General features: G+C 43.8%; 1 long non-coding RNA gene across 1 annotated transcript; it reads left to right on the forward strand.

Annotated features, from left to right (window-relative positions):
* The first annotated feature begins 5275 nt into the window (after positions 1 to 5275).
* LOC133902109 (uncharacterized) lies at positions 5276 to 9579 on the forward strand. The gene is made up of 2 exons (XR_009906830.1): positions 5276 to 5557; positions 9224 to 9579. It is a non-coding gene; the product is annotated as an uncharacterized LOC133902109 (long non-coding RNA).

The following is a 9579-nucleotide window of genomic DNA, read 5'->3' on the forward strand; positions in this document are numbered from 1 at the left end:
GAGAGAGCTACAGCTGAGGATTAGGCCCTAGCAAAGGCTGAGGCAAAGCTACCTCAGTATATCTTTGACGTGGACAGTGATTCGGACTTGGACTACATTGAGTACATTCCTCCGATCGCTAGGTTACATGATGCTAAGGCAGGAGGTTCTTCTGAGGCAGCCCCTAAGTTATTTGTTCTTACTTCTTCAGCACCTGAGACTATTCCTCCAGTGACCTCTGCTGCGCAAACTTCAAAACTTGCAATGATTCTTCAGTAGATGCAACAGCAGCAAGTAGTTCAGTAGCAGCAGAAGCAGCTAGTAGCACATGCTGAGATGCAGGCAAAGCTTCAGGCCGACATGATTCACTAGCAGGAGCAACAGATGGTCTTCTTTCAGTCTCTTCAGCAGCAGCACTAGGCCATATTTTCAACACTTCAGTCGGACAGAGAGAACAATGGTCGCTTGTTCTCTTTCCTGTTCCAGCACACTGGCCTTCAGTTGCAAGCTGCACATTCAACACTAGATCTATTTCTCAGCAGTAACGTCTAATGACAGCTGGCATAGGGGAAATGGAAATTTGTACTCACCGGATTATCTGTGTGAATAAGGAGATTCTCACGGGATAATCCAGTGTTAACAGAAAAAGTGGGTGGTTAGGAAATAGCTATAATTTGGATCTCTAGCCTATAAATACCCTTCCACTTGGTTTAATTTCTCTCTCTTGCGTTCCAAAGAAGTTCATACACTATGTGTGTCATCAAGAAGCAAAAGAGAGCACTTGAGTTGATTTCCAAGTCTCTAATTGAAGATTAAGAATATCATTAGTGCTTGGAGAGTAGCAAGTAGACATCTAGCTGTAGTCTAGGCTTGATCTTGGTCAAGTGAAGTTATTGTCTTGTTACTCTTGGTGGTTGGCAACACCTAGCCGGTCTTTTGTGATTGGTGGTGTCTCGGTGAGCTCTTGGAGTTTTTGTGGGAGCCTCAGGAAGAGCTATGTACTTGGTTTGATGCCTGCAAATTCGGAGATAGAGAAGTGACAATCATGAGGGAGTACTTGAGTCTTGGTGACTCAAGTGGGAGCAATATCCTTGGTGGATGCTCCAACGAGGACTAGGGGGAGTGCCAACTCCTCGATACATCAGGAAAAAAAAATCTGGTGTTCTCTTATCCATTTAGTTACTATTTTGCATTTTATTTTGAGTATTTATATTCTTGCAAGCTTTCAATTCCCTATTTTCTTAGTATCTTTGCTTGCTTGTTTAGTTGCCTTCTCCTAGCTTGTTCATGTAGTCGCATTTCTTTCATCTGGGCTAAGATTGTTATTTGTTCTAGTTTTCGGTACAAGTTTTTAAATTTCCCAATTCACACCCCCCCCTCTTGGGCCATTGAATCCTTTCACTTGCCCTCACACTTCACAGCAAAAACGGTAAGGCTGAGCGCTTAATTCCTGCCACAAACAATATCCTCTATTCTCTCTTATTCCAAGTCGGACTATCAGTGCCCTTTTGTGTTGAAGCTCTACATACTGTAACCTACCTCCTCAATAGACACCCCAAGAAGCCGCTTCTGTTTAACACTCTGTACCAAGTGCTTTTTTCCCGGGCTCCGTCTTATGATCACCTTCGCGTCTTTGGATGCCGCTGCTATCTGAACCTCTCCTCCACAGTGGCAAACAAACTCGCCCCCCCCCCCCCCCGTTCTACGGAGTTCGTTGCCTCAACCTTGCCACAAATAGGATCAACACATTTCGACACGTTGTGTCCGATGAACATACGTTCCCTTATGATGCATTCCAGAAAGCTATACACGGTACTAACAAAGTGCAGGATGAGCTCTCACTAGGAAATTTGGAGCCCGTACCACTGCTGCTGCCCTCCATGCATGGCGATGTACACACGAAACACATTGGGAATCAGGCAAAGTCCCCTCCGTCTCCTGCCCATCGCTGCCTGTCCTGAATAGACACCCCTACATGGCGCCGAACGCGTCGCCTCCAACTCAGGTGGGGCCTTTGCGTGCCTCTACATGCGCCTCTACGTACGAGGGGCTCGAAGTTCATCTTCGGTTGGACATCAGGAGACTTCCGTGATCATAGTTGCCCCCTCCCGCTCTAGTTATTGATTGCGGAGGATTTGCGCACCTTCAAGTTGACGGACCAACAGGAACCATTTGTGAAACGACCATGAGTTCACGCGTTGCTGTTGGGCCTGGGACTCGGGTGGAATTCCCTCATGCTAGTGCACCTGCTCCAACCCCTACCATGTCAATAATCAACGCGCATGAGATGTGCACACGGGGCAAAAATGGAATCTGGGTGCCAAAGCAAATATTCGACCTTATGGTCGATGCCACACCGTCAATTTCTCCCATTCTGAAGACATACAAGAGTGCCCTCAAAGACCCGAACTGGTATGCGACTATGGTGGAGGAATTCAATGCTCTTACGGCAAACCAGACATGAGATCTAGTTATCCCTCCTCCTAAGGCCAATATTGTCTCCAGCAAATGGCTCTTTCAACACAAGTACAAACTGGACAACTCCCTTGACCGCTACAAGGCTCGATGGGTGCTGCATGGCTTCTCTCAGCAACCCAGCATTGACTTTGATGAAACCTTTAGCCCATCATCAAGCAAGCAACTATTTGTACGGTCCTTGCACTAGCTGTCTCCAACATCTAGCCCATCAACCAACTTGACGTCAAGAATGTCTTCCTCCATGGGACTCTTGCCGAGATAGTCTACTCCCAACAACCTCTAGGTTTTGTTGCCTCTAACAAGCCACAACACATTTGTCGCCTCAACAAATCTCTCCAGGGTTTGAAACAGGCTCCTCAGGTGTGCTATAATCAGTTCGCCACCTTCATCACCGCTCTTGGTTTCAATAGCGCCAAGACAGACACCTCCCTTTTTTTTGTCTTTTGCCATGGCAATGACATCACATACTTGCTCCTGTATGTCAATGACATAATCCTCATAGCCTTCTCCAATGCAGTCCTTTCCTGCATCATCTCCTCACTACAGCGAGAGTTCACAATGAAGGATCTTGGTGCATTGAGTTTCTTTCTTGGCATGGCTATCAACTGCACTCCTCAAGGCCTATTTTTGTCTGAAAAACATTATGCCACTGGGATCATATAGCGGGCTAGCGTGACATCTTGCAACCCATCACCAACTCCGTTCGACACCAATGCCAAGCTTTCAGCCACCTCCGGTGCCCCCGTCCAGAACCCAACTCATTACCGAAGCCTAGCTGGTGCTCTACAATACCTAACATTCACATGCCCAGATATTTCCTATGCAGTGTAGCAAGTTTGTCTCCGCATACATGATCCTCGAGAGCCACACTTCCCCTTGCAAAAATGCATCATCTACTACATCAAAGGCACCCTGGACCTCGGCATGACGATAACCCGCTCATCATCCCCGACATCTCTTGTTGTATACTCAGATGCCGATTGGGCTAGGTTTCCAGACACATGTCGCTCTACTTCAGGCTACTGCGTCTATCTCGGTGACAACATCCTGTCCTGGTCATCCAAACGACAGAACACGGTGTCACGATCCAGTGTGGAGGCTGAATACCATGCTGTGGCAAATGCAGTGGCTGAGATATGTTGGCTTCAATAACTCTTGGGTGAACTCCATCATCCACTTTGGTGCACCACTTTTGTCTACTGTGACAACATCAGTGACATCTACCTCTCCACCAATCCGGTACAACACCAGCACACGAAACATGTGGAAATTGACCTTCACTTCATGCGCGAATGAGTCTCCACTGGTGACGTCCGCGTTCTACACATACCTTCTACATCGCAGTACGGCGATATCTTCACTAAAGGCCTCCCGTCGACATTATTCCAGGAATTTCGTGCCAGACTCAACATCACACAAAGCTCGTAGTTGACACTCGGGTTTTTTAAGAGAATCTCTCTCCAAATGCATACATTGTATCTGGTCACTTATTTTGTATCGTTTCTAGCTGGATATATGGGCTGTTTGGTTAGGGGCCAAAGGGAGCCAAGCTAAATTTTGGTGTCTAGAAAATTTGGCCTCCGTTTGATTTGATATTAAAATTTGTTCATACCCCAAAAAAATTTGGTCGGCCAAAATTTGGGCAAATCTCGGGTGGCCAAATCGTCCGTCAAAATTTTTGGCCGGCCAAATTTTTGCTTGGCCTTAAACCAAATACCATTTTAACGATCAAAATTTGGTACTACCCTGATTTGATCTCTGACCAAATTTTGGCTTGGGCTGTTTGTGTCAAAAACCAAACAGTCCCATAATCCCTAGAATAGTGCTAGTCGTTAGTGCTAGTTATATATATACATGTAAATCCCTCAATGCAAATCATTGCACTTTCATTTCTTTCTCTCTTTTTTCTAAAACGAAATTGACCTTTTATACATGACACTATGAGAGATTGAGCAAGGTCTTGGTCTGGTCCTGTTCTGTGGTTACAGACTGCAGTCACCTGTGGCTGTGAATTGGAAACAACATTCTTCTTGAGATATCCGGTGGATTATCTCAACTGAGGATCTCAAGAAGAATACTGTTTCCAATTAACATCATTCTTCTTGAGATATCCTGTAACAGCCTAGCAGGTGAATTTCGTTTTAGAAAACCAGCACCAGTTATGCGAGAGCAGTCACCTGTTATGTGAGAGCTAACTCCTACCTGTGGTTACAGATTGCAGTCACCTGGTTAGGAACGGGAAGAGCTAGCTCTCGCCTTTTCCTCCCGTGAGTGACGCTTGTGCCCTTCCGGTGGGAAGTAAATTTTATAAGAACTTATATAAAAAAATTGATTTAAGTTATTTCTTCTCTGATCTAACGACTAACACGCATACAGAAAAAACAAAAGACACGTTAAAAGATCAGCTCTTACAAATTTCCTTCCTCCTCTGCGGCGCTCAGCTCCCTCCGCGGCGACTCAAATCCAGCCTTCTCCTACCTGACGGCTGATACTTCCCTTTCCCCTCGTCCTCCTTCTCCTCCCCCTTCCTGCTAGGGTTAGGGGGCAATCCAAATTGTGTTCTTCTCCTCGGATTGAGCTATCCCTCCATCCACATTGAGTTCCTTGTCGCCTGATTGAACTTGCCCTTGCCCTTGCCCTTGCCCTTGCCCCAAATCAAGTTCCCCGACGCAACAAGGATATCAAAGGGGGCTCCAGGAAACCTGTTATGCGGTTCCCGTACTGTATGGACGATGGGAGATGGCTGGCGGCGGTGGGGTAGGGTGCCGTGAGGTGGCGCTCAGCGACGTCATGGGTTTGATAGAGAGAAAATGGGAAGAAAAAAATTTGGAGATGGCAAGGAGGAGAACCAAAAAACGTGACCTACCCTTGTCAAAGCCATGCTAGACTGGCCTTTCTCAGCTAGCCTTGCCCAGCCTCCCCTAGAAAGACAACCAAGCAAACCCTCTCTCACAGATCTAGCACACGAGGACGATACAATGGTTGTGTGGTGTGCAGTGGTTGATAGGTAGTGTTTGGCTGCTTAATGCTCGCGTTCTAGGTAGTGACACAAGTTCAATAATCTGGTGAGCGGTGACTACTTTCCTGTGATTGCAGAATGGTCAGTAGTGCTAGGTGATTGCTTATTCTGTGGGCACCTACTTGTTTACTCCGTGTTTCTTTCTCAGTCACTGGCCGAGATGCTTAGGTTTGGTTGCTCATGCATTGGATTAGGAATGCAATTATCAGTTCATCTTGAATTGAACCACTAGCACATCTGAACATATTTTGTTTAGTTCGGTTTTTTCTTTGGGCTCATTTGTTGCATTATTCGATTGATTGTGTCTAAAGCTATCCATATGGGCCGTGCCTACTGGGCCGGCCGGAGGCCCGACATAGTAGGCACAGCCCAGGCACGGCACCGCCCGAGTCAAGCAGGGCTAGACCGGCATGGCACGATGCCACGGGCCTTGGGCCGAGCGCGCGGCACGGTGTGCTAGCCCAACAACACCTGCATCGTCAGGCACTACAAGTGCACACACATCAGCAAGCACTGACTCTAAAAGATCAAGAGCTACTACTACTTCCGAAGTTTGGCAAGACTTCAAAAAGATATACAGAGAAGAAGATGGGGTAAATGTCAGGGATGCTAAGTGTTATATTTGTAAACATGAATTATCTGCAAAACCCTCATGTGGAATTGGACACTTGGAGAGGCACGCCACAATTTGCAAACGAAAGAGTGGAGCAGCCATGAAGCAGACCATGTTGCAGTACAACCCTGATGGCTCTGTTCGTCATTGGAAGTATGACCCCGCCAATGCTCGAAAAGAGCTATGCCGCTTCATTGCAAGAGCGGATCTACCACTCAACATCTGTGAGTCTGATGTATTTGAAGATTACATTAAGCAAGCTCATAATTCTAGGTTCACGCATGTTTTTAGACAGACAACTGTAGGGATATGGTAACATACTACAATACGTGTCGTAGCAAGCTTAAAAAAATGTTGCAAACATGTACATTTTCAGTTGCTTTGACCTCGGACATATGGGCAGGTAGAGCTAGAGAGGATTATCTTAGTGTGATTGCTCATTTTGTTAATAATGATTGGGAACTAGAAAAGCGAATAATAGGTTTCCGGTTGATTGACAACGCGCATACCGGTGAAAATATTGCTGAAAAAATATCTCAAGTAGTCGAAGACTTTGGTCTCACTAATAAAATATTTTCTATCACTTTAGATAATGCCGGTGCAAACTCTAGAGCAATGGATATTCTTACTCTGTTGTTTAGTACATACGCTGAATCTTTCTTGTTACATCAACATTGTGCTTGTCATATTATCAATCTTATAGTAAAATTCAGTTTGAAGAGGTTGTCGCAATACCTAGACGACTTTCTTACCGCAATATCTTTTATGAACTCCTCTAATTAACGAATTGCAGCATATAAGTAATATTATGTTGCATTGGGTGTGCGTCCACGTAAGTTTGTTGTGGGCATGCCGGTAAGATAGAACTCTACTTTCTTGATGCTAAAAAATATTGTACCATATAAGAGCATATTTGGTGTGTTTATTCATACACACTATCATCAGTATGGGGGGTCACACTTTACTCACAAAAGTGTATTGGTATGTTACCGAAAGGATACTAGAGTTTCTTGAATTTTTTTATGATTTAACTATGAGTTTATCAGGAGTTTATTATCCAACATCTTGTTTAGTAATGCATAATATTGTTGAAATTGCTACTTATTTAAATAGCTATGAAAATGACAATCTTCTAAGAGATTGCGTAGTTCTGATGAAATCTAAATTTTTAAAGTATTGGAAAGAAATTCCTTTGTTGTACGCCTTTGCCTTCATTTTAGATCCTAGAGCTAAAATTGCAGCTTTTTGTAGAGTTCTCTTAATTCTAGTGATGCTCTTGACCACGATTATTCTAATTACTATACTAATATTCGTTCTAAGTTATTCGAAGTTTATAGTAAATATGAAACAAAATATGACGGAGTTCACCTACAACGACCTCCACTAGCACCGACAATAAGTAAGAAGATGACAGCGTGAGGAAAAATATTTGGTGGATGTTCTTCATCAAGAAGTTCAGACTCTTCGTCATGATCGTCTACGAGTGCCGGAATTCCAACATCCAGAGGGGAGCTAACTACCTTCATCGACAGCGACGCTATCAGCCATGAACAAGAAAACTTCAACATACTGCAATGGTGGCATGAGCACAAGACGAATTATCCAGTGCTTTCACTATTAGCACGAGATTTGTTAACAGATCCCGTATCTACAGTTTCTTCTGAGGCTGTCTTTAGTCTTACTGGAAGGATAATTGAAGAGAGAAGAACAAGTCTATCAAGTGAGATGGTGGAAATGCTCACCATAGTAAAAGATTGGGAACAAGCTGAAACACGAATGCAACACACAGCAGAGAACACTGAGCTTGAAGCTTTATTCAAAAATTTGTATCTAGATGTTGATGAGAACGTGTAATTTTCAATTTTCTGAGTTAGGTTGTACTCTTTTTTTCTTTGCTAGAAAGGTTTTTTAATGAGGCAACCTATCAATAAAGCTCATCTTTAGAATTAATTATATGTTCCTATTATTTCTGATTTCTTTATTTTTTTGAAAGCGACCTGCCACCACTCACCTCTCTCTTGGCCTATAAATAGCCAGTAGCCACCATCCTAATTCCTAAACATCCACTGATCCCATCGGCCACCTGCCCAGCCATGTCTCTTTTTCAACAAATCAATTCCATATTCCCATCCATGGATCAAGACGCTGAGAACTCGCATGCAAGGTCATTTGTGTGGTAACATTTTGAGAAGGTCTTTAGAGAAATTAATGGTGAACAAGTAAGATTTGCTAAGTGTAATATATGCAACTGTGAAATAGGTGCTAGGTCTATAAATGGAATAGGGCACTTGAAGAAGCATATTAAATATTGCAAGCAAAATTCTGGAGTTTGTAATGAAACCATGTAATTTTCGGAGTATAGGTTATTAGGTTGTACTCTTTTTTCCTTCTAATAGAAAGGTTTTTAACAAAGCAACCAATTAATAAAGCTCATTTTTTTTTTATCTATTTTCTATTTTTTTAAAAAAATTGCAATTTTTTAGTTATTATTTTTTATTTTTTCATGTGCCCATGTCTCCTCCGTGCCCAACGTGCCTCCCTGTGCCACTGGGCCAAGTCATGCTGTGCCGGGCCATGCTATGTCTCCGGGCCGTGCCGTGCCGCTGGGCCGTCGTGCCACAACCGTGCCCGAGCCAACCTGGCATGGTACGGTGGTTGACGGACCATGCCATGGGTTGAGGCCTCGGCACGTGGGTCGGCCCAGCACGGGCCCGCTAGGCACGGCCTGGTTACGACCCGGTCTGACAGGCCCGTTAAGTTTCGCGGGCCATGCCGAGTCGGTCCGATAGGCCCATTTGGACATGTCTCATTGTGTCTTCTTCGAAGCAAAATCCAGTAATACATCTATATCAGAGACTTTTTCCCGTTCCTTGTATACTTTAATTTAGAAATGCAAACTTGTGCCACCCTTTAATTTCTTGGCAATTTAAACTAATTTTAAGCTTAATGTATAGTCTGGTTGACAGTATAGCATGAACATTAGCAATAATGTTTACTGTACATTAGCTTATTTGATGTCCTGTACTTGTGTCTTTTTCACTTCTCTATTTGCTTTTCACTGAGTTTCTTTTGTACAAGGTCAAATTATGAATATTGTTGTATATATTAGTTGCAATGATGTTTGTTTTGTATAGGTACTACAAGTGTGTGTGCCGGTTGCTCATTCTGTCGGATGATGCCAAGTGGATCTTCATAAAACTCTTCAGAACGAAACATCCTTCCGGTTTCAGATGTCATGACCTGTGATGTCCGTTGTCAGTAGGAGTTACGACATGGATTTTTGTTGTACTTCTAGTAAAGTTCCTGTGTAAACTCAATCTTATGTCGTAAAACAGGCACTTGCAGTTCATGTGTAACACTCGATGCATGCAGCACCCCATCAGTACTGTGCTGATTTTTTTTTTCTAACTGATCTGTGTAATATGACTTGTACTGTCCGAGTTGTGTTTGAGGTCTGGTTAGAGGCAGTACGTACATGATTTTTTTGTTA

This window comes from Phragmites australis, chromosome 20 (genome assembly GCF_958298935.1).
Source record: "Phragmites australis chromosome 20, lpPhrAust1.1, whole genome shotgun sequence".
Classification (NCBI taxonomy): domain Eukaryota; kingdom Viridiplantae; phylum Streptophyta; class Magnoliopsida; order Poales; family Poaceae; genus Phragmites; species Phragmites australis.